The sequence below is a fragment of the Cervus elaphus genome, chromosome 25, assembly GCF_910594005.1.
Source record: "Cervus elaphus chromosome 25, mCerEla1.1, whole genome shotgun sequence".
Classification (NCBI taxonomy): Eukaryota; Metazoa; Chordata; class Mammalia; order Artiodactyla; family Cervidae; genus Cervus; species Cervus elaphus.
This window is the reverse complement of record NC_057839.1, coordinates 36,390,735-36,417,404: the sequence shown is the minus strand read 5'-3', so window position 1 is coordinate 36,417,404 and position 26,670 is coordinate 36,390,735. Positions and strand designations below refer to the sequence as shown.

General features: G+C 38.3%; 1 long non-coding RNA gene across 1 annotated transcript; it reads right to left on the bottom strand.

Moving 5' to 3' along the window:
* Positions 1-217: 217 nt before the first annotated feature.
* On the bottom strand, positions 218-25,648 carry LOC122683950. The gene is made up of 3 exons (XR_006337874.1): positions 25,589-25,648; positions 24,029-24,162; positions 218-1,766 (listed from the first exon to the last, which is right to left on the bottom strand). It is a non-coding gene; the product is annotated as an uncharacterized LOC122683950 (long non-coding RNA).
* Between the last annotated feature and the right edge of the window lie 1,022 nt (positions 25,649-26,670).

Genomic DNA, 26,670 nt, shown 5'->3' with positions numbered 1-26,670 from the left:
GGCATCATTGATTCAATGGACATGAGTTTGAGCAAACTCAGAGAGAAAGTAAAGGACCGGGAAGCCTGGCATGCTGTAGTCCATGGCGTTACACAGAATTGAACATGACTTAATGACTGAACAACAACAGAAAAAAAAAAAAATTTATATGTGAACTCACATATAGAAGAAAGCTCAATTTCCTTCTAAATTGTTTACAATTTAACATAATCCAGCTTTATTAAACTGTTTCACAGCATTGCAATAAATATTGTTCTACAAGTATAGTTATACATATTACTGAGTGGTTCTTTAGGATAAAGGCCTTGATAAGGAATTACTGAATTCCAAATTATACACACGTTTAAAGCTTTTTATTCTTCTTTAGAATATCCTAGCTTCTTTTTACAAATTTTTTCAGATAAAATCAAATGCTCAAAGGTTTATTGAAGCAATCTTTGCATTAAAAGCCAGAAAAACTATCTTTGACTCTCAGATCTGTAAACGGTTAGGTTCCTCTAACTGTTTGGCTTCACATTTTCCTCAAGCACAAAATGAGGGCCTTTGTCATAATGCTTTCAAAAGCAAGCTGAGGACTTTATACTGTAAGCAGTATGTAATAATAATGATCTGGGATTAAATGTATTTTTTTAAAACAGTTGCCAGTTTCATGTTGAGTCCACTCAGGGAGAAGTAATAAATATGCCTCTACTGAAACCTCTTATCTTATTAAAGCATATTTCCTTCACAAACATTTACCATGCAGGAAAAAGAAGGGTTGGACCTATTAGAAAATTTTGTGCATTGCTCATTTCCCTAATTATTAATGAATATTGTTCTTCCACATCACAAATTCATTGCTGAACTCATAATTAAATGACTAATAAAGGTAAGGTTTTGTATCCAGTAAAGGAAATGCCAAATGATTTCCTATATTTGATGGCATTTGGGTTTATTAAAAGCACATGACCTCACTCTTCCTGATGCCGACATCAGGGTGCCCCAGAGAGAAGTTGGTGGGAAGAAAACTTGTCAGTTTTTGGTTAGGATTTTAAGTATGACGCACCAAAATTCACCTTTTTGTAAAAGAAACCTTGAGAACAAAAGCCAGCTTTTATCAACTGAAAGAGGAAATTTCTAATTTGTTAAACAAAAAAGTATTATGACTTGATACATAACACCTGAAGAAATCTCATAAATATAAGCTAAACTTTAGTCTTTTCCCTGCTCCAGTAAATAGTTATCAGAGCTATTTCCACCATTAACAAAGACCTGGGAATCTCTGTTTCTTAGTAGATAATCCTCACTGGAATGTTCTCACAGATACAGTATTTTTTTCATATACAGAAAAAAATGAATGATCGTACCATGTGCTAAATATGCTATCAGGTTACTGAAATTCCAGGTGTCATAAAATCCTCATGATTGTTATTGTATTGAATGAGTTCCAGTGAAAACAGCACATATGGTTTGATTCTGTAATACAACCCGAGTTTTGAAGTGAATATATCTCTTTTTACTATTTATTTATTTATTCATTTTATTTTTGACTGTGCTGGGTCTTCTTTGATTGTTGTTGTGAGTGGGCTTCTTCTGGTTGAGGTGAGCAGGGGCTACTCTTCATTCCTGTGTAAGGGCTTCTCATTACAGTGGCTTCTCGGTTTCACAGGTTCTCGGGTATGCAGGCTTCAGTGGTTGCAGTCACAGGTTCAGTAGTTGTGCTGCATGGGCCTAGTTGGCCCACAGCACATGGAATCTTCCCAGAGCTGAGATCAAACCCATGTCCTCTGCAATAGCAAGCAGGAGAAAACAGCTCTTTAATGTGTGCAGATTTTGAGCTTATAAGAAAAGCATGTTAAAAAATGATGGTTCTTTAGCTTTGGTCAGTATCAGAATCTCCTGAGGAACCTCATAAAAATACAAAAGTCTGTGTGGATCACAACAAACTGTGGAAAATTTTTAAAGAGATGGGAATACCTGACCACCTGACCTGCTTTTTGAGAAACCTGTATGCAGGTCAGGAAGAAACAGTTACAACTGGACATGGAACAGACTGGTTCCAAAGAGGGAAAGGAGTATGTCAAAGCTGTATATTGTCACCCTGCTTATTTAACTTATATGCAGAGTACATCTTGAGAAACCGTGGGCTGGATGAAGCACAAGCTGGAATCAAGATTGCTGGGAGAAATATCAATAACCTCAGACATGCAGCTGACACCACCCTTATGGCAGAAAGCGAAGAAGAACTAAGGAGCCTCCATGAAAGTGAAAGAGAAGAGTGAAAAAGTTGGCTTGAGGCTCAACATTCAGAAAACTAAGATCATGGCATCCGGTCCCATTACTTCATGGCAAATAGATGGGGAAACAGTGGAAACAGTGGCAGGCTTTATTTTTGGGGGGCTCCAAAATCACTGCAGATGGTGACTACAGCCATGAAATTAAAAGACGCTTGCTCCTTGGGAGAAAAGTTATGACCAACATAGACAGCATATTAAAAAGCAGAGACATTACTTTGCCCACAAAGGTCCGTCTGGTCAAAGCTATGGTTTTTCCAGTAGTCATGTATGGATGTGAGAGTTGGACTGTAAAGAAAACTGAGTGCCAAAGAATGGATGCTTTTGAAGGGTGGTGTTGGAGAAAACTCTTGAGGGTCCCTTGGACTGCAAGGAGATCCAACCAGTCCATCCTAAAGGAAATCAGTCCTGAAGGAATTGGAAGGACTGATACTGAAGCTGAAGCTCCAGTACTTTGGCCACCTGAGGCAAAGAACTGACTCATTTGATAAGACCCTGATGCTGGGAAAGATTAAAGGCGGGAGGAGAAGGGGACGACAGAGGATGAGATAGTTGCACGGCATCACCGACTCCATGGACATGAGTTTGAGTAAACTCTGGGAGTTGGTGATGGACAGGGAGGCCTGGTGTGCTGCAGTCCATGGCGTCACAAAGAGCTGGACATGACTGAGTGACTGAACTGAACTGATCTGAAGCCTATTCTACCTCAGTTAGTCTAGAACTTTGTCTCTCCAGTTGATTCTGTTACTCATCAAAGTTGGAGAACCACTATTCTAGAACCTTGTTTTAAAGCTGCTGTTTCTTCTTAAGGTACACATGGAAAAACCTTTGGACCCTACTAAAATGCAGGTTCTGACTCAGTTCTGAACTGGTGTGGCGGTGGGAGGGTTGTCTAAGAATCTGTACCTCAGCAAGGACCCAGGTAACTAACACCTGTGCTTGGTCCACAGACCACGTTCTGAGCTATAAGGCAGAGTCTGCAGCCCAGTTTCAACTCTTTTATATATGACATCTGCCTCAAGCCAATGTAAATAAAAATTTTCCACTTCCAGCAGCACTTGCCTAGGAGATATCAGAACTGATTGTTGTATTTTACCGCAGCTGGCTCTAAACAACTGACGTTTCCCTGAACTTTGAGTGACCCAGATGCCAGATTTTACTGAACCTAATTGCAGACACTTTCTGGAAAAATGAAAAATGAGACTATTTTAACCAAGTGTACACACACTTATGGACTTACCCTGCCCTCTCATTTCTATGTTTAATGTAATTATGTACTCCTCTCTCTAGCATATAAAGACCACTGATTTTCTCCTTCAGCAAATGACTCAGTGAATTGAATTTGTCACTGTTCTGTGTTCTCTTGCCTGGTAAGTTAATAGGTTAGACTTGATTTTTGTTGTTGTTGTTGCTGGTTTTGTTCTGGAGGTCTTTGTTTTACTCTTTTTTGTTTGGAGTATAATTGCCATACAATACTATGTTAGTTTCTGCTGTATAATGAAGTGAATCAGTTATATGTATGCATATATTCCCTCCCTCTTAGACCTCCCTCCCACTCGATTCCCACAACCCCACCCATTTAGGCCATCACAGAGCACCCAGATGAGCTCCCTGTGCTATATAGCAATTTCCCATTAGCTATATATTTTATACGGTAGTGTATATATGTCGATCTTAACCTCCCAATTCGTCACACGCTCCCCTTCTCCCCCACCTCTGCGTCCACATGTGTGTCTTCTATCTGTGTCTCTTTCCCTGTGCTCAAATAGGTTCATCCAGACTGAAAAAGAATTGTTTTCTTCTTTGATGCTGTTTTTAAGACATTTTTATTTCATAAAATCTTTGTTAAATCTACTCTGTCTTTCTAAAATCACCTGCCTAGGGATCCCTCCTTTCCCAAAAGGATTTTGCTCTGGTCTTATCACTTAGTGAAAACTTCCATCACCTCCCAGTTGGAACACTGTGACTATTCTCCACTCCATGCCAGCACCAGACCTCATTCTCCGCTCCTAGTGCACACCAAGCACATGCCTGGCCATCTGTGAGTTTACATCTTATATTCTGAACTGCAAAGTGAATACTTTGAAAGTAAGGGTTATTTTTGTCATATTATTTTTGTTATTATTTTTATAGTTGTATCTCTGTTGAATTGAATCAGTTCAGTTCAATTCAGTCACTCAGTCGTGTCCGACTCTTTGTGACCCCATGAATTGCAGCAAGCCAGGCCTCCCTGTCCATCACCAACTCCCAGAGTTTACTCAAACTCATGTCCATAGAGTCGGTGATGCTATTCAGCCATCTCATCCTCTGTTGTCCCCTTCTCCTCCTGCTTCCAATCCCTCCTAGCATCAGGGTCTTTTCCAATGAGTCAACTCTTTGCATCAGGTGGCCAAAGTACTGGAGTTTCAGCTTCAGCATTAGTCCTCCCAGTGAACACCCAGGACTGATCTCCTTTAGGATGGACTGGTTGGATATCCTTGAAGTCCAAGGGACTCTCAAGAGTCTTCTCCAACACCACAGTTCAAAAGCATCAATTTTTCAGTGCTCAACTTTCTTCACAGTCCAACTCTCACATCCATACATGACCACTGGAAAAACCATAGGCTTGACTAGACGAACCTTTGTTGGCAAAGTAATGTCTCTGCTTTTTAATATGTTATCTAGGTTGGTCATAACTTTCCTTCCAAGGAGTAGGCATCTTTTAATTTCATGGCTGTAATCACCATCTCCAGTGATTTTGGAGTCCAAAGAAATAAAGTCTGACACTGTTTCCACTGTTTCCCCATCTATTTGCCATGAAGTGATGAGACTGGATGCCATGATCTTAGTTTTCTGAATGTTGAGCTTTAAGCCAACTTTTTCACTTTCCTCTTTCATTTTCATCAAGAGGCTTTTATATCCTCTTCACTTTCTGCCATAAGGGTGGTGTCATCAGTATATCTGAGATTATTGATATTTCTCCCAGCAATCTTGATTCCAGCTTGTGCTTCTTCCAGCCCAGCATTTCTTATGATGTACTCTGCATATAAGTTAAATAAGCATGGTGACAACATACAGCCTTGATGTACTCCTTTTCCTCTTTGGAACCAGTCTGTTGTTCCATGTCCAGTTCTAACTGTTGCTTCCTGACCTGCATATACATTTCTCAAGAGGCAGGTCAGGTGGTCTGGTATTCCCATCTCTTTCAGAATTTTCCACAGTTTATTGTGATCCACACAGTCAAAGACTTTGGCATAGTCAGTAAAGCAGAAATAGATGTTTTTCTGGAACTCTCTTGCTTTTTTGATGATCCAGTTGTGGATGTGACTGGTGATAGAAGCAAGGTCCGATGCTGTAAAGAGCAATATTGCATAGGAACCTGGAATGTTAGGTCCATGAATCAATGTAAATTAGAAGTGGTCAAACAGGAGATGGCAAGAGTGAATGTCAACAATCTAGGAATCAGTGAACTAAAATGGACTGGAATGGGTGAATTTAACTCAGATGACCGTTATATCTACTACTGTGGGCAGGAATCCCTTAGAAGAAATGGAGTAGCCATCATGGTCAACAAAAGAGTCCAAAATGCAGTACTTGGATGCAATCTCAAAAATGACAAATGATCTCTGTTTGTTTCCAAGGGAAACCATTCAATATCACAGTAATCCAAGCCTATACCCCAACCAGTAACGCTGGAGAAGCTGAAGTTGAATGGTTCTATCAAGACCTACAAGACCTTTTAGAACTAAAACCCAAAAAAGATGTCCTTTTCATTATAGGGGACTGGAATGTAAAAGTAGGAAGTCAAAACACCTGGAGTAACAAACAAATTTGACCTTGGAGTACTGAATGAAGCAGGGCAAAGGCTAACAGAGTTTTGCCAAGAGAATGCACTGGTCATAGCAAACACCTTCTTCCAAAAACACAAGAGAAGATTCTACACATGGACATCACCAGATGGTCAACACAGAAATCAGATTGATTATATTCTTTGCAGCCAAAGATGGAGAAGCTCTATACAGTCAGCAAAAACAAGACCGGGAGTTGACTGTGGCTCAGATCATGAACTCCTTATTGCCAAATTCAGACTTAAATTGAAGAAAGTAGGGAAAACCACTATACCATTCAGGTATCACCTAAATCAAATCCCTTATGACTATACAGTGAAAGTGAGAAATAGATTTAAGGTACTAGATCTGATAGACTGAGTGCCTGATGAACTATGGATGGAAGTTCATGACACTGTACAGGAGACAGGGATTAAGACCATCCCCATGGAAAAGAAATGCAAAATGGTTGTCTGAGGAGGTCTTACAAATAGCTGTGAAAAGAAGAGAAGCGAAAAGCAAAGGAGAAAGGGAAAGATATATCCATTTGAATGCAGAGTTCCCAAGAATAGCCAGGAGACATAAGAAAGCCTTCCTCAGTGATCAGTGCAAAGAAATAGAGGAAAACAACACAGTAGGAAAGACTATCAGAGATACCAAGGGAACATTTCATGCAAAGATGAGTTCAATAAAGGACAAAAATGGTATGGACCTAACAGAAGCAGAGGATATTAAGAAGAGATGGCAAGAAAACACAGAAGAAATGTACAAAAAAAGATCTTCATGACCCAGATAACCATGATGGTGTGATCACTCATCTAGAGCCAGACATCCTGGAATGTGAAGTCAAGTGGCCCTTAGAAAGCATCACTACAAACAAAGCTAGTGGAGCTGATGGAATTCCAGTTGAGCTATTTCAAATCCTGAAAGATGATGCTGTGAAAGTGCTGCACGCAATATACCAGCAAATTTGGAAAACTCAGCAGTGGCCACAGGACTGGAAAAGGTCCGTTTTCATTCCAGTCCCTAAGAAAGGCAATGCCAAAGAATGCTCAAACTACCACACAATTGCACTCATCTCACACTTTAGTAAAGTAATGCTCAAATTTCTCCAAGCCAGGCTTCAGCAATATGTGAACCATGAACTTCCAGATGTTCAAGCTGATTTTAGAAAAGGCAGAGGAACCAGAGATCAAATTGCCAACATCCGCTGGATCATCGAAAAAGCAAGAGAGTTGAATTGAATAGGTGGTGGTAAATAGTAATATTGTCTTCTTGTTACTTAGTACATCAGAATTCACAAAGTACTTCTATGTATGCTTTATAATATGACCTTAATATATATAAGAAAGGTTTTGTGATGTAAGTAAAGCAAGAACCTTCAGAATATGAATAACCTTGAAAGCACATGTAATTAAATGTCCAAAAAAAGGATTTAAATTCACATTTTTCCTCTAGATGTACATTAATCCATTTTCAATCACAAGCAAAGAAAAAGAACTTTTCTTACTAATTTTTATTTTTATTTTCTTATCAATATAGAGTAAAATAAAATTCTGGGAAAAGATATAGGTCAAAAAGATTTAATGAGGCATAATATATCCCCAAACTACCACACACAGGGGAAGCAGATTGAGTTATAACAGAGGGAGGTATATGGAAGAAATGGGGACACTGACTACCCCGATATGTATGAAAAGACCAAAACATCAGGAGAGAAGAGATACCAAGGTCTGCAAAGAAGTCAAGGAGCATTTTAGCCTGAGTTCCTAGCAATAGTTTCTTTTGGCTCCACTCTACTTTCTATTATTCAATTCTACCTTGCAGCTGTCGAATTTATTTGTTCATTAAGTTTTATTTGCTTATATGTTTTAAAACATTTACGGCTGAATTTTATTTAAAGTACTGCAGAAGACTATATGTGTTTAAAACGTCCAATTATAGAACACCAAAAATGATAGAAACAATACAACAAAGTCTTTGTTTTAGTTTGCTTTTTTTTTTTTTAAGTCAAGCTTACAGGAAACAGACTGTCCTTTGGACAAAAAAAAAGCTTAAACTATAGTGGTGGGCAAGCTCAGAAAAGATGGGTTTATCTAAGGAGTATTTGTCAATAATAAAAATTTAGTGCTCTGTTTCCTAGAATTATTCAGGAAAAGTGGGGGAAAGGCCTTGGGCCCTTTAAGTAATCCAAAGAAAAAATTACCTGCTTCTGAAAGAAAAAAAAAAAAAAAAGGATGTCAAACAAACTTAACCCTCTGCCTCAGTTCCAGGTGAGGAAAATCATCTTCCCTGAGAATTAACTGCATTCTTGTGAATTGGCAGTTGAAAGCTCATTACCTACTTAGTCAATGTGTAACCCAAATTGGGGGGTGGGGGCAGATAAATTAGGAGTTTGAGATTAACATATACACACTACTGTACCTAAAATAGATAATCGGCAAGAACCTACTTATAGCACAGAGAACTACACTCAATATTTTGTAATAACCTATAAGGGAAAAGAATCTGAAAAAGAATATCTATGTATTTATAGATAGATATTCTTTTTCATATATATCTGAATCACTTTCTACACACCTAAAACTAACACAACATTGTAAATCAACTATACTTCAATAAAAAGAAAAAAATGTGTAAACAAAACTCCAAAGCAAGAAATAAGCTTCACATAATTCTAAGCTTAATATCCTAAGTATCTTACAAAGCAAAGTAGAATATATCAAACTAAAGTTGCCAAATTATGCTTTCCCCCCAAAAAAACCCTGAAGAGGAAGCGCTAGTGGAAATGAAAACTAGATTCGAAAATTAAATTTGAAAGCACTTTAGGTATTCTAATTATCAAAATCAAAGTACAAAATAAGTATGCTACAAATATTTGGGGAAACAAAACATCAAGTGAAAAACAAAAAAAGCAGATGAACTAGATAGATTAAATTTACAGAATGAGAGAATTGATGTGGTAAATTGATTATGAAATGGACTTAATGCTTCATCCCTCCCTATAATTTACAACACCCTGTGCTATATAACTTGCAGATCCTCTCACCAAATGGTGGAGTCTATTTCCAGTCTTACAGGCTGGGCTTGTGTAGAAGTAATGGTGTGCAGGCCTGACTTATCCATTAGTTTTGGTGGTCACAATATTGAGAGTCCACAATACATTTAGAGGCTCATAAAAGTGTTTAATCTTAATTTCTTTTAAAACCAGAATAAACAGAAATCAAATAATGAATATATAGTAATAGTAATAAATCCAGTCTAGATTCAATTCATCTTTATTCCAAGGCAGTTATAAAACACAGTTTTTAATACTTTTTTATGACATACGACCCACAAAGGAAAAAATGCCAAGGGCTTCCAAAAGTAATAATGAAACCTGATAATGTGCTCATGTTAGTCCAGGGCTGAATAGGCCTTGTGGGCTTCTGTTTGTTCTATTGTAACCCTGTCACCACAACACAAACATTCATGGCCTTGCCTACTGGAGAAGGAGAGATACCTGGAGCAGAACTGACTCACGCTAGACGAGGCCCCAGACATTTTGGCTGAAACCAGCAAAATCAGCAAAGCCACAAAGCCAACCCACAGATGTTTGTAACGTGTAAGTGAGCCCAATCAAGCCCAGAAGATCAGTCTGCTGACCTGGTTCAAGAGCAGAAATACATGCTTGTTGTTCTAAGCCACTGGATTTTGGGGTGGTTTGCTATGTAGCAGTAACAAATTGATATAAATAAGCTGAAATAAAACTCCTGCATTGAAACCAAAAGGGACAAAGTGAAATTTTCAAACTAAAAGCATGGAAGATAAGAAGGAAGAGTTTAAAATATGTCTATTGGAGTTTCCCATGGCAGCAGTAGGAAGACTATATTTGAAATGATGATGACTAAATATTTTGGAATTGGTGAAGGACTCAGACTATAGTTCCAGGAAGGACAATAAATTCTAAAAAGCAGAATAAAAGGAATCTATACCTAAAACATCAAAGTGAAAAAGCAAAACAGCAAAAATAAAACATATGAAAGAAGGTAGATTAGAGGAGGCAATGTCACAAAGATATGGAAGATAATATAATGCTTTCTATATTCATTGTATGAGCACAAACTCCATGCAAATCACGTGCTCCATTTAATCTTCTTTCATCACCTAACACTGGGAGAGATTTTTATTCTCTTCTGGGTTTTTAGGACACTCTGTGGGAACCTCTTACATAGTATGTATCTCATAATTCTTATTATCATTGTTATTCGTGGGTAAGCCAAAACTTTTTTTTTTTTTTTTGAGCCAGACCTAATCAAGCAACTGGCCAAACTTTTTATTTAATAAGGGAAATTACCTTCTTTAATTCAAAAGCATCCTGGAAAATAATAGTAGTACACTTGGCCTTCAGTATCCAACCAACTATAGATCAAAAATGATCTTTGAAAAAAGAAATCTAGAAAGTTCCAAAAAGCAAAACTGAATTTGCTGTGTGCTTCCACAACTATTTACATAACATTTATATTGTATTTATAACTATTTGAAATGGCAACCCACTCCAGTATTCTTGCCTGGGAAATTCCAAGGACAGAGGACTCTGGCAGGCTACAGTCCATGGGATCACAAAGAGTCAGACATAACTGAGTGACTGCGCATGCATGCACACATATCATTCACATCGTATTAGGTATTATAAAGGACTTCCCTGGTAGCTGAGATGGTAAAGAATCTGCCTGCAAATAAAGGAGACGGGTTCAGTCCCTTGGTCAAGAAGATCCCATGGAGAAGGGAATGGCAATCCACTCCAGTATTCTTGCTGGGAAATCCATGGACAGAGGAGCCTGGCAGGCTACAGTCCATGGGGTCACAAAGAGTCAGACACAACTGAGCCACTAACACTATATTATAGGTATTATAAGTTATCTAGAAATGACTTAAGGTATGTGGGAGGGTGTGCATAGGCTATATGCAAATACAATCCACTTAACATAAGGGACTTGAGCATTCAAGGATTTTGGTTTCCAATGGATATCCTAGAACCAATATCCAGCAGATACTGAGAAACAACTGCATTAATATACTGTTACTTGCTTTTGGATAGTTAGTCTTAAGAAAATATTTATATATGTTCTCATATTTTTTCACAATGTTCACCTAGTCAAAAACCTTAAAAGATTTAATTGTCAGGAGCTCAATGTTTTATTTTTTCACGTCTGACTCTTTGGGACCCCATGAACTGCAGCACACCAGGCTTCCCTGCCCTTCATTATCTCCCTGAGTTTACAACTTAGCAACTGAGCAACGATGTTTTATTATACTTCTCAATGTTCACATTCAAAATATGTTACAATCATAGTTAACAGCAGTGCATGGACAGAAAAGACAAACAGTAGAGAACATCTCAGAGGGGAGGACATGCTAAAGATACTTTTAAAAGCCTTACTATATAAATTTTAATATGTTTTAAAACTTTTTAAATAATTTTTTAAAATAAATAAATACATGTTTAACAGAACTGTACATTTCCCTATTATATAGACACATATTTACTATCTCTTCATCTTTCCAATACATTTATTTTCCAATTTTGTAATAGTAAGTATTCACTTTCTACATTACTACGTACATGAAATGCTAGTCAGAGCTGGGTCAGGTAGTACAAAGTGATTACCTTTCTTTTCTTGCATATTTTATTTTTCTCCATAAATTATATTTGTCTTAATTTTTTCAAGTTATTTTACTTTTTAGAGTAGTTTTAGATTCACAGAAAAACTGAGTAGAATAATTGTCTGAAGTTTTCATGAAAGGTTTGTATGTTTTTTTAATTCATATTCAAGGTCTTCCCAGAGTGCTTCAATACACTCTCAAAGCATTTAAGTGCATTATGCTTTCAATTTTGTCATGTGAAAGAAAGCTTTCTGGAACTTTTATGACTTCTTGATTGTCTTCTATGATAACCAAACAGTCCTCTGGATCAAGGACTACATTATTTTTAAGTCTTTGAAGCCCTTCCCACCAGCAAACTAACTAGCAAATTGTGAGCCTTCAGGAAGTTATTAAACAATGACCCTACTATAAGAAGAAAGCAAGTGGGAAGAGTCTGCGTGACGTGATTGAGCTACTTACTCCGGAATATTAGACTAAACAGACAGTCCATAGTAGTTCAACAAGGGCTACAGTCTATAGTAGTTCAACAGGGGCTCCTAAATCTGGAACTCTAGAGCTTTGCCTCACTGATCAATTCTTTCTATCAACTGACAAGGCCATTTATTTAGCTGACCTGTTATTTGGGTATTATATGGTACTGCCTGTGACATATTTGTCAGAATTGACCTTCTTGGTCTCCTAGTCTTCCATCAAAATACATAAGTACCATTGCATCATCATTGTCTTCAGAGCACATTTCAATGTCCCTGAAGATAAGCAATGCAGATAAACTGATCTCTGAAATCAAGAGAGAGAATCTCATTTCTTTCAACTTAATTGAAACTGTCCTACAATTCAAATGTACTAATAGGTGAGAAAGGCAATTATATATATATTTTTTATGAATTTCATGTTTATGTTTCTCCTCCTTGCTGTAGAAACTATTGTGTTTACAAGCAGTACCATAGAAAAAAATAATGAGTACAGTATGGTACTGGCACAAAGACAGAAATATAGATCAATGGAACAAAATAGAAAGCCCAGAGATAAATCCACGGACCTATGGACACCTTATCTTTGACAAAGGAGGCAAGAATATACAATGGAGAAAAGACAATCTCTTTAACAAGTGGTGCTGGGAAAACTGGTCAACCACTTGTAAAAGAATGAAACTAGAACACTTTCTAACACCATACACAAAAATAAGCTCAAAATAGATTAAAGATCTAAATGTAAGACCAGAAACTATAAAACTCCTAGAGGAAAACATAGGCAAAACACTATCCTACATAAATCACAGCAGGATCCTCTATGACCCACCTCCCAGAGTATTGGAAATAAAAGCAAAAATAAACAAATGGAACCTAATTAAAATTAAAAGCTTTTGCACAACAAAGGAAACTATAAGCAAGGTGAAAAGACAGCCTTCAGAATGGGAGAAAATAATAGCAAATGAAGAAACAAAGAATTAATCTCAAAAATAAACAAGCAACTCCTGCAGCTCAATTTCAGAAAAATAAATGGCCCAATCAAAAAGTGAGCCAAAGAACTAAACAGACATTTCTCCAAAGAAGACATACAGATGGCTAACAAACACATGAAAAGATGTTCAACATCACTCACTATCAGAGTAATGCAAATCAAAACCACAATGAGGTACCACTTCACGCCAGTCAGAATGGCTGCTATCCAAAGGTCTACAAGCAATAAATTCTGGAGAGGGTGTGGAGAAAAGGGAACCCTCTTACACTGTTGGTGGGAATGCAAACTAGTACAGCCACTATGGAAAACAGTGTGGAGATTCCTTAAAAAACTGGAAATTAGAAGTGCCATATGACCCAGCAATCCCACTTCTGGGCATACACACCAAGGAAACCAGAATTAAAAGAGACACGTGCACCCCAATGTTCATCGCAGCACTGTTTATAATAGCCAGGACATGGAAGCAACCTAGATGCCCATCAGCAGACAAATGGATAAGAAAGCTGTGGTACATATACACCATGGAATACTACTCAGCCATTAAAAAGAATACATTTGAATCAGTTCTAATGAGGTGGATGAAACTGGAGCATATTATACAGAGTGAAGCAAGCTGAAAGAAAAACACCAATACAGTATACTAACACATATATATGGAATTTAGAAAGATGGTAACAATAACCCTGTATGCGAGACAGCAAAAGAGACACAGATGTATTGAACAATCTTTTGAACTCTGTGGGAGAGGGCGAGGGTGGGATGATATGGGAGAATGGCACTGAAATACGTAACTTATTATATGTGAAACAAATAGCCAGTCCAGGTTTGATGCATGAGACAGGGTGCTCAGGGCTGGTGTGCTGGGATGACCCAGAGGGATGTGATGGGGAGGGAGGTGGGAGTGGGGTTCAGGATGGGGAACACATGTATACCCATGGTGGATTCATGTCAATGCATGGCAAAATGAATACAATATTGTAAAGTGAAATAAGTAAATAAAAATATTTTAAAATAAATAAATAAAAGCACCTCTAAAAACTAAAAAATAAATAAAAAGTGGAACTCTAGCTCTAGAATCTATTCATTAGGCAACTGGATAATTTCTCTGTTTCTACGTGATCATATAAAAATAAAAAGAAGAACTTCTTATTTTTCTCAATTTCAGTACTGATTTGACTATATGACAGAACAAAGAGTACAACAACATTTTACAAATCTTAAAACACACTGAAAATACTTTAATTAAATATTTTAGACAAAACCATGTGTTACAGATTCATGAAATATATAAGAAAAGAATAAAAGGCCATAGATACAAAAATACTATAGGGTGGCCATGAAGGATCACGGCTACTGAGCACGGGATCTAAAGAAAATCAACTATGGTTCAAATTCCAGCTTTACCACATACTAGCTGAGTGACAATAGATAATTTACAAATCGTTTCTTTTCCTGGGATTTTTATCTGTAAAATAGGAATAATAATAGAATAATGATGGAATGTAAGTAAAAGAAGTGTGTAAAGCATGTAACCCAGTATCCAGCTTATGGTCATCATATATAATAGATGAGATATTTTTTCATTTGTTACTATTAGTGCTGAATACTAACTGTAACTGGTCAGTGCATACAGTTCAGTCGCTCAGTTGTGTCTGACTCTTTGCGACCCCAGGGACTGCAGAACGCCAGGCCTCCCTGTCCCTCACCAACTCCCAGAGTTTACTCAAACTCATGTCCATAGAGTCAGTGATGCCATCCAATCATCTCATGCTCTGTCATCCCCTTCTCCTCCTGCCCTCAATCTTTCCCAGCATCAGGGTCTTTTCAAATGAGTCAATTCCTTGCACAAGGTGGCCAAAGTATTGGAGTTTCAGATTCAACATCAGTCCTTCCAATGAACACCCAGGACTGATCTCCTTTAGGATGGACTGGCTGGATCTCCTTGCAGACCAAGGGACTCTCAAGAGTCTTCTCCAACACCACAGTTCAAAAGCATCAATTCTTCAGCACTCAGCTTTCTTCACAGGCCAACTCTCACATCCATACATGACCACTGGAAAAACCATAGCCTTGACTAGACGGAGCTTTGTGGGCAAAGTAATGTCTCTGCTTTTTAATATGCTGTCTAGCTTGGTCATAACTTTTCTTCCAAGGAGCAAGCGTCTTCTTAGTTCATGGCTGCAGTACCATCTGCAGTGATTTTGGAGCCCAAAAAATAATGTCAGCCACTGTTTCCACTGTTTCTCCATCTATTTGCCATGAAGTGATGGACTGGATGCCATGATCTTAGTTTTTTGAATGTTGAGCCTCAAGCCAACTTTTTCACTCTCCTCTTTTACTTTCATCAAGAGGCTCTTTAGTTCTTCACTTTCTGCCATAAGGGTGGTGTCATCTGCATATCTGAGGTTATTGACATTTCTCCTGGCAATCTTGATTCCAGCTTGTGCTTCCTCCAGCCCAGCATTTCTCATGATGTACTCTGCATAGAAGTTAAATAAGCACAGTGACATTATACAGCCTTGACTTGTACTCCTTTTCCTATTTGGAACCAGTCTTTTGTTCCATATCCAGTTCTAACTGTTGCTTCCTGACCTGCATACAGATTTCTCAAGAGGCAGGTCAGGTAGTCTGGTATTCCCATCTCTAGAAGAATTTTCCACAGTTTATTGTGATCCACACAGTCAAAGGCCTTGGCATAGTCAATAAAGCAGAAATAGATGTTTTTCTGGAACTCTCTTGCTTTTTCAATGATCCAACAGACGTTGGCAATTTGATCTCTGGTTCCTCTACCTTTTCTAATTCCAGCTTGAACATCTGGAAGTTCATGGTTCATGTACTGGTGAAGCCTGGCTTGGAGAATTTTGAGCATTACTTTACTAGCGTGTGAGATGAGTGCAATTGTGTAGTCGTTTGAGCATTCTTTGGCATTGCCTTTCTTTGGGATTGGAATGAAAACTGACCTTTCTCAGTCCTGTGGCCACTGCTGAGCTTTCCAAATTTTTTGGCATATTGAGTGCAGCACTTTCATAGCATCATCTTTTAGGATCTGAAATAGCTCAACTGGAATTCCATCACCTTCACTAACTTTGTTTGTAGTGATGCGAAGGCCCACTTGACTTTGCATTCCAGGATGTCTGGTTCCAGGTGAGAGATCACACCATTGTGATTATCTGGGTCATGAAGATCTTTTTTGTACACCTCTTTTTAATATCTTCTGCTTCATAATTTTATTTACCTTAATTCTTTTGCCAAAATCTATGTCATTCTGTAGGACTATTTTCTAGTTATAGCAAACATACAGTTATTTCATTAGAATAACTGATGGCACATTATAACATCATAGAATTCGAAGCTAAAATAAAACTTTAAAGGAGATTTCATCTAACTTACTTTGAAGATAAGAAAATGGAGGTACAGAGAATGTACCCACTTGATTAAGATCATACCACTTGCAGTGGCAGGTTTTACAGTAAAATCCAGAGCCTCTGACATCTAAGTACCAGAGATTGCTGTCTTCTGGATACCTTCAGTTATTTCCAAAGATATACCAAAAGCATCGTCTTCTAAGTCATAAGAATTACTAGTTGTAGATTCCATTTTAACAGTCAGTGGGCTTTTTTTGCACACTGTTCTTTTGCGTAACTTTGTCATAGAATATAAAAGAATATTCAAACTGCTATGCATTATATGTATGTATTATATATACATTTATGGGAAGTTAGAAACTCACAACTTGCTAGTTATTAGTTACCAGTTACTGGAAGTAGAGCTGCCTTGAGAAAGTCAACAACTCATAATATATTTTCAATTAGCTCCTGCAACTTTTCATTTTGAAGCTTTAGAATACTAGCTAAATCCACTACACTCATTTCAGTTTTGGATTATGATAATCCCCCATTTGAAATGTGACTACAAAAATAGCTGGCTTTGCATTTACTCTACAATCTGTTGTATACTTCAATATGATATTTTTAGTACCAACGTTATACAAAATGGGGGCTTCCCAGGTGACATTAGCGGTAAAGAATTTGCCTGCCAATGCAGGAGACCATAAGAGACCTGGGTTCAATCACTGAGTCAGGAAGATACCCTGGAGGACAACACGGCAACCCACTTCAGTATTCATAGCTGGAAAATTCCATGGACATAGGAGCCTGGCTGGCTACAATCCATAGGGTCACAAAGAGTTGGACAAACTGAAGCAACTTAGCATGCACACATGTATACAAAAATAATAAAACTAAATAGAATAGAAAACAAAAAAGAGACAGTTAAAAAAAAAAAAAAAACAGAAACCTGTAGGCAACCTCAACAACTTTCCACAAACTTTAGTAATTTCTATCTGGTGAAAAGAATCCATACAACTTCAAAACATTTCTGCCCAAATCCTGAGTTTCCCTGTGAGATGGGAGAATGACAGGTACATTCATCCTAAAATACAGTAAACCAGGACAATTGTCCAGCCCAGCCCTCAGGTGGCTTCATGCCAGCCACTGCTGCTAGGTGGATGAGCAGGGGCTGAAGGAAGCAAGCAGTGAGGAAAGACACATCTTAACAGCTCATCCTGATTTCATGGGAGTTCCTTGACACTGGTTTCCATCTAGTTTTATTAATATTTGGATACTATATAGTGAAGACTTGGAGGAGGAAAATCCAACAGGATTTGCACTGAGTATCTCCTCTTAGGTATATTTTTTAATATTTGAAATCCCACAGGAAAGTTCAGAAAAGTAAGACAGTTTATTGATAAGAAATGAAAGCAATGCCATAGTGAAGTGAAAGAGTTAGTTGTTTAGTCAAGTCCAACTCTTTGCGACCCCATGGACTGCACTCCACCAGGCACTTCTGTCCATGGGATTCTCCAGGCAAGACTATTGGAGTGGGTTGCAATTTTCTTCTCCATGGGATCTTTCCAAGCCAGGGATTGAACCCAGGTCTCCTACATTACAGGCAAATTCTTTACCATCTTAGTCACCAGGGAAACCCTTCATTAATAAGAAATGAAAGCAACATCATAATTTTTCTGAGTATAATTTCACAAATTAATTATAATCTTTAATTGTGACTAAATTGTAAAATAAATTAGGGCAGGACCCACATCCCTTGCTATCTTCTTTCTTGATCCACTGTGTGACCTATGAGAAAGTGAAGTGAAAGTCACTCAGTCGTGTCTGACTCTTTGTAACTCCATGAACTGCACAGTCCATGGAATTCTCCAGGCCAGAACACTGGAGTGGGTAGATTTTCCCTTCTCCAGGGAATCTTCAACCCAGGGATTGAACCCAGGTCTCCTGCATCACAGGAAGATTCTTTTACCAGTTGAACCACAGTGGACACCCAAGAATACTGGAATGAGTAGCTTATCCCTTCTCCAGGGCATCTTCCCAACCCAAGAATTGAACCAGGGTCTCCTGCATGGCAGGTGGATTCTTTACCAACTGAGGCACCAGGGAAGCCCTGTGACCTATGAGAGCCCTCAGTAAACTAGAGCGGGAGCTCAACCCTGTGCTGTTTCTGCTCTGCCTGGACTGCCTACTGGATGCAGGGGTTTGGGTGTGTGTGTGTGTGTGTGTGTGTGTGTGCACGTGCATGCATGTGCTCTCCTAAGGTCCAGTGCACACTGCTCTCCAAGTCGTCAACATATTATTCTTTTGGTCATAAATTCCCTTTGAGTTCAGCAAAGGTAATGGAGTCAGCCTATTTAATACAGAGGCAGTCAGTTGTTTGCCTCTGTGTTAAAAAAAATCTATTTCTTTATTTTCAATATGGGATTGCTTTTTCTTTTTTTTAAACAGAAGTTAGTCTATTTCCCAAAGGATAAGTTCATGCCTGTTGAAAGGAAGCGAAAAGTACAAAGGCCACATGTTATTTATTCATTGTGTTTTGTAATTATAGGAAATTTTCAGTATATACAAAATTATAGGAAATTTTAAGTATATACAAAAGGTAGAAAGAATACTATGACTTATTCCCATATGACCATTACTCAGCTTCAACAATGAATTCAAGCAAATCTACATCTGTTATGAATTCTAAGCAAATCTACATCCTTTACCTACTCATTCTCCTCATTGTGGTTTTGAAGAAAACATTATTATGTATTTCAAACATTTCAATATTTTATCTTTAAAAGATAGGGATGCTTTTCAAAACATACATAATCATAATACCATTATAGACTTAAAATAATCAAGAATAATTCCTTAGTACCAGCCAGTATCCAGTCAGTGAGAACCTCTGCTTGCAGCTATAACAGAGGAGCTTGTAACAAAACAGTCCAGCTTACCAAGGACTAGAAAAGACGGATGAGATACACCTCTGATGCTTGTTGTTTGGGAGTTTTGGGGGCAGGCAGGACTTGAAGGGTCAGGACCCCTAGGAAGGAAGCTCACTGAGGGAAGCTTAACATTCTTCATGCTGCTACTTCTTTGACAGCATATGCCAGTTCTGCTTCAAAAGTCAGAGTCTGAGAAGTTATATAAAAGTAGGCAGAGACCCTTACTAAGAGGCAGACAAGGAAACAGAGATTGGAATCTCCTTGGACTGGGAAAAGAAAAGTTGGAATTTAGACCTGCTAAAACAACCAAGACTTGAGAAGCTAAGATTCTTGGGCAAAGAGAGAACAAGAAAAGCAGTCAGTTCAACACTCATTGCTGGTTTTCCCCTTGAGTCAGGTGCCACATCTTTACACGTGCAGGGCAAGAATCCAAGAATCCAAGTGAATGCAGCGGGAAAGCCAAGTAGCACTTTCAGCATTCTTACAATGCTAGGGAGACCCAAAGAATGGAGTTCTGGGTCTTACCAGACTTGAGATTCTTGATCTGAACCCCAGAGGGTCACACCCTAGCCGGGGGAAAACAAGTCAACTGAGTGAGTAATACAGGGTGATCAGTTGGTAATTAGTCAGATTAACAGGGTGTCTCCCTTCAAAAGGAAGAGTGGCAACTTTTCAAACACAATGTTGGACAATATGCCAAGAAACATGACCAAAACTAAAAATACTCACAGGTGTTTTAGGTAGTAGAATTACCAGAAACAGTTTAAAAAAATTAAACTGTGATTAATATTGCATTCACAAAAATATGCATCAAACTGGAAAATTTGAGAACTGGAAAATGTGTTTCCTTAGAAAAAGAACTGTACATTCTAACAAATACTTCAATAAAGAGAGGAGTAAACTCACCACTAATTGGCTACCCTGAGGTACAGTTCACATAGAAAAGATAGGATAAACAACTTTTTTTCTTTATTTACAAGTTTTCAAAATAATAACTTGGTTCACCAGCATCTTTCAACAGTGGCCATTTATATTTGAAGTAGCATCATGAATTCATGGATTGAAAACACCTGATATATCTAGTTCATTTCATTTGTAACTCACTTTGGTGCTCGAATTAATGGAAGCCTATTCAAACTGACTCCAAAAAGGATCAGTAGAACCCTTTTGTTATCATCTCAGTTTCCACTGCTAACTCCCCAGGCCACAGATTTGAAGTCCAAATCATTTTCAAGGAAATAGAGGCATTATTAGAACATATACATGTGCATGCACACATATGTTTGTGTGTATGCATATATACATATGTATATATATATTAGAAGTATTATTTAGAATAGTCACAGTTACTGACTGAAAATAAAGGAAGAAAATCTAACATTAAAGAATAGATGATGCTGTTCTCTCGAAACATCCCACCCTCGCCCTCTCCCACAGAGTCCAAAAGTCTGTTCTGTACATCTGTGTCTCTTTTTCTGTTTTGCATATAGGGTTATCGTTACCATCTTTCTAAATTCCATATATATGCATTAGTATACTGTATTGGTCTTTAACATGTATATTATCTAGGGTGAAACACATCACCAGCCCAGGATGGATGCATGAGACAAGTGCTCGGGCCTGGTGCACTGGGAAGACCCAGAGGAATCGGGTGGAGAGGGAGGTGGGAGGGGGGATCGGGACGGGGAATGCATGTAAATCCATGGCTGATTCATGTCAATGTATGACAAAAACCACTACAATATTGTAAAGTAATTAGCCTCCAACTAATAAAAATAAATGGAAAAAAAAAAGAATAGATGAAATCCCTCTACTTACAATATATTTCAATCAACTACCTGCCCTCCCCTGGGGGCGGTGGTTCAGTCACTAAGTTGTGTCTACTTTTGGAACCCCATGGACTGTAGCCCACCAGGCTCCTCTGTCCATGGGATTTCCCAGGCAAGAACACTGGAGTGGGTTGCCACTTCCTTCTCCAGGGGATCTTATTGACTCATGGATCAAACCCACGTTTCTTGCATTGGCGGGTGGGTTTTTTAATGCTGAGCCACCAGAGAAGCCTGCCATGTGCCCTATCTACCATATATTTTGTAGCCCTATATATGTATCTACAAGAGAAGAATGAGAAAAGATGCCAGTGTTATTTCTTCTTTGAGGACTGATAAAGAGGAAACTGTCTTAAGATACAGTGAAACAACTATTTTTAAACTCTTGCATCATGCAGGTTGAGTTTGGTCTATGTAAAAAAAAAATTATGTGAATATAGGAAGGTAGGGAGAGTGGAGGGAAAACAGAGTTTCTGAAGAAGATTATAGCATTGCCTTTTAAAGCAAAAAACTATTTCTTGGGTGCATGTGATGGTGTGGAGACAAACCCTCTGAAAACAAGAAAAAAAGAAGATAAACAGGACGATTTTTAGGCATGTGGTTCTTTCCAAACTTCTAATTTCATAGGATCATTTCACCAAAAATAAAATTGTCATAGTTTCTTATTGTTTATCATGTTAAGGCTGGATAATTGGCATCCTATTGTTTGTACAGGACAAAATATTACAGGAAAAAGCACCATGTGACTTGGGTGCCTCTGGGTTCTCGTGGGAACGAGAAGGTTCTTAGTGAGAGGGAGAAAATATTCAAACAGCATAACCACAAGCTCACTAATGGCAATTTTCTGCTTAAATGTGGAAATTGAGGGTATTTTGCATGTTTCATTTATTTTTCAAACATTTGAAAATACATTTTTTTCAAAAGTAAAGCAGGAAGACTGGAATACTTATTATAACTCTTGTCATTGTTTTTGCCTTGGTATAAACATTTGCAGCATTCAGAGAAAAGTGTAGTTAAAGCTATGAACTTTGTAATCTGTACTTATTTAGTTTTGTGTAATTGACTTAGTCTGGCAAACCTTTCTCAATTATTTGTGGTTGTGAAAAATAATAATAGTAACATTAATGGAATATAGTATTAGTTTCCCCCTGCTGCTGTAACAGATTGCCACAAACTTAGTGGCTTAAAACAACACAGATATATTGTACAGTTCTGGAGGTCAGAGGTGTACAGCACATCTCAGGAGACTCAAATCCAGGCTCAAATTCAGTCAGTAGGGCTGCACTCCTGAAGGCTCTAAGAGAGAATCCATTTCCTTTCCTGTTACAGCTTCTAGGTATTGCCTGCATTCACTGGCTCACAGCCCTGTATTATTGTAACCTCTGACCCCTGGTCATATCTCTTTCCCTGGTTCTGATTCTCCCGCCTCCCTCTTTCACATATAAAGACCCTGTGGTTATACTGGGCTCAATGGATGATTCAGGAAAATCTTTCCATCTGAAGATGCTTAATCTAATTACATCTGCAATGTCCTCTTTGCCATGTAAGGTAATATATTTACAGGTTCCTGGGATGAGTATACAGACATCTCTTCTTTACATTCTTTTCCCTCTACCATACTACCGACTCAACGTAAAGTCTCCAAATAGGCATTAAAAGAGAACAGCTCATGTGGTCAGCTTATCTGGGGAGAAGAAAGCAGGGCTCTCGGCAGTTCAGGAGTCAGCTGCCTGACCTTTCCTCAGGAAAGACTGGACTTGAGCCAAAGCCACTTCATGCTGTCCCTCAGGTCCATTTTTTTTTTTCCTGAATTGTTCTCTGTGTCAAACCCATCAAAGCTGTAACCCCTCAAATACTATGAGTTGGGCCTGTAGTCTTCTTTGTAGTTTTCAACATTGCTAACCACTTTGGTGTGAATCCACGTGTGTATGCATGTGTATACGTGTGTGTGACTTCATACATCTTTGGTTGGAAGTTGAGCGCACAGTCATGGGCTGCCACCAAGACAACTATAGCAGTCTCCCGGCCCCGGTGAGCTTTACTTTTATTTGCTGTCACTGTCATTACTGCCTTTTTTAATTTGATTTTCAGTTTTCTGAATATCATGTCCACTTTAGGTTTTATGTTCACTGTAACCAATTATGTCATGGAATCTAAGGCTGGCATTCCTTCAAGACATTATTTTGTTCATAGTAAACAAAATCAGAGATAAGCTTTTGAGCAGGCACAATACCTCAGACATCACTACTTGACGCAGGTTCTATTTACCATTGAGCTCTGTTGCACCTTCAAGGTCCTTATCCCCTCCTTTTGGGGAGCCACTACCAACCAATGTAGACATGTGATATTAAGTTTGTGTGCCATCGTGGGTAGAATGATCTCATTTTGCTTGAGTGTTTTGTTCAGTTAACAAGTACTTATTAAGCCTCTACTATGCACTAGGCACTGTGATCTTTCCTGGAGATAAATGGTAAAGAAAAGTATATCCCACGTCGTCAAGAAGCACTCAGTTTATTGGTAGAGACAAAGTTACTCACAAAGTGAAAGGTACTAAACAGATGTAAGCCCAGGATGCCTGAGGAGCACCTGGACCAAGCGTCCATCATTATGCCCAGGTTCAGGAATGACCTCTTAAAGGACACAGAGACCTGATGGATAAATGGGAGTTAATCAAGCAGAGAAGAGAGACAGAGACATCCTGGTATTCCTTAAGCACTTCTTAGCATTTACCCCATTTACCTCATTGCTCTGTTTAACCACTTCTCTGGTAAATTCTTTCTCCCAAGAACTCCTGTGCCTCAGGTATTTCATGGAATTGTGGATGCCAGAAATGTTATTATCTCAGGGTGAATCACTTCGCTTTGGTGATGGCGCTGAAATTGCAAAGAAATGACATAAACTTGCGGAAGTTCTTACTTAGGAAAACCTCCAAAAAGCCTGTTTACTCTTCTTTCTCTTTATAGAACTCTGCCCCTCCATTGTCTCCTTAAAGGGGAGGAATCCCTGAGCCAAGTTCTTCAGCCTCATGAACTTTTCTGAACCCCTTTATGTTGGTTTCAGATGAGACACCTCTACCCACCCAAGTCTGCTTTCATTGGTAACTCCACAGCAAAGAGATTTTGAGACTTCAAATCAGAAAGACAACCTCTTATGGTATCCTCATTAAATGTATATATTGATTTAGTGATCAAATGGGAAGAGATGTGTTCTAAGGATGTTTTTCTCTGATAGTTTCTTCATGGAAATGGCTCTGAGGAGAGTTTGGAAGAGTCAACAACATGTAAACATATGGAATAATGGCCAAGGAATATGGGAAAGGATCCACTGCCCTCAACCTTCTTTTTCTCTATCTCAGCCTAGCTTTTGATTCCTTAATTCAACATCGCTACTTTTGGGTTGCCCACGTGAATGTTTCTAGGGTGAATCATACGAGATCTATAGTACAAGCTTAATAACATCAACCTCTGCTGATATTCTAGCTTAGATGTCTCCCAGTTTTCTTTTTGCTTTTGCTTTTAGATTAGCTACAACTAGCCAAGACGTGGTCTACTGAAACTAGAACCTTGCACAGAAATTTTCAGGTAGGACATGTTTAAAAGGATTTGAATGAAAAAGCACCATCAGAGCAAAACATTTCTCCAGTTATACTCACCATTAAATATTAAGTATGCAATGGGGAAACAAGTTGAAAATATAAATATATAATAATCAAACTATTTCAAGTTTAGAAGCCAAAGAGACACATAAACAAGTTTCATATGTGAACAAAATATCTCCTCCCCCTCTACTTTCATTATATGCTGTTTCTGCTTAAGCCTGAGAAGAAAAGGCCAAGCGACAGCTTTAAAAGTTGACCTTGAATAAGTTATCAGTTGCAGCACTTCTCTAAATCTTGGACTCAATTTACTCTGTTCTGTTTAAGTGTAGCCTCTTTTATGTTTATCCTTAGATATTTTAACAAAGCGTCATAATGTTATTTTTATAGTGTAATCACATGGACAAACATACTACTTTTAACTCTTATTTAATCACCTGCTTTTAACTCTCATTTAATCACCTGGTGGGTGAGTCTAGGACAGTACAGCAAATTATTAGCCTAAAACTGCAAACCAGAGAGTTAAAAAATAATAAAACAAAATAAAGAATTTCAAAAAGCAACCCTACAAGTCAGAGTTGTGAAACAATTGCAAGCATCTCAAAATATACATTGAAATAATAAAATCTCAGTGAACTGAACCTAAACTGCACACACATAAACTGCTGGATCTTTTAACTACGAGAAGTATTTTTAGTATTTACCTTTTTTAAAGAAGGATATGCTGCTGCTGCTAAGTCACTTCAGTCGTGTCCAACTCTGTGCGACCCCATAGACGGCAGCCCACCAGGCTCCACCGTCCCTGGGATTCTCTAGGCAAGAACACTGGAGTGGGTTGCCATTTCCTTCTCCAATGCATGAAAGTGAAAGTGAAGTCGCTCAGTCGTGTCCGACTCTTTGCGACTCCATGGACTGCAGCCCACCAGGCTCCTCCATCCATGGGATTTTCCAGGCAAGAGTACTGGAGTGGGTTGCTATTTCCTTATCCGGGAAGGATATGAGAAAGTGAGAAAACGTACTATATTCAGAGATTCATAAACAAGGCAGTTTTCAGCATAAATCCCAGGGATGAGAACACATTCTGTCTAGCCTCCCAAGCTTCTGTAATGTAGTGCTCTGTGTTTAATCTGCAGGCTTCAAAGTGAGGAGAATGATTTAATGCATTTGAGAAAACATTTTGAATAACAGCTTATTAAAGCAAAAAGGGGTTTTCCACGTTAGCCACAGCTGACCACAAAATACAAATTAACAATTTGCCCCATTACCTAGCCATTCTAGTCGAAGTTTTAATGTACACAGCTAATAAAGCATCTTTCATATTGTAGTTGGAGCATCCCAACCCATTCATGGACCACTGACTTAGAAACACTCTCGTCTGCCATTGCATCTGTGGCATGAGGTCTTGAAATGATCAGTTATCTCGTAGGATGACTCACATCTCACTTGCTCAATGTGGTTTCACACTACCAAGAGAACACAGTGCCAGCACATGCCCAGTAATTCACAGCATAGTCATTTCCCTGAAATCTTTATAAGGAGTGCCCCTCCATCTGGTGTAAAAATACATTATTCATTCAAAACACATCCTATTCACTAAATAGGGAGAATATCACCCCTACACTTCCATTTATACTCAAATCATGTCATTTGGGTAACTGTGACTTCTCTGGTTTTATACTTTGAGATTTTGCATGCGTTTTATATCTTCCTTTTGAAAATTACATTTCATTAAATATTTGGCCAGAGATCTAATTTTCCATTTCCTTTTCTCTCCCCTGAGTCTCTG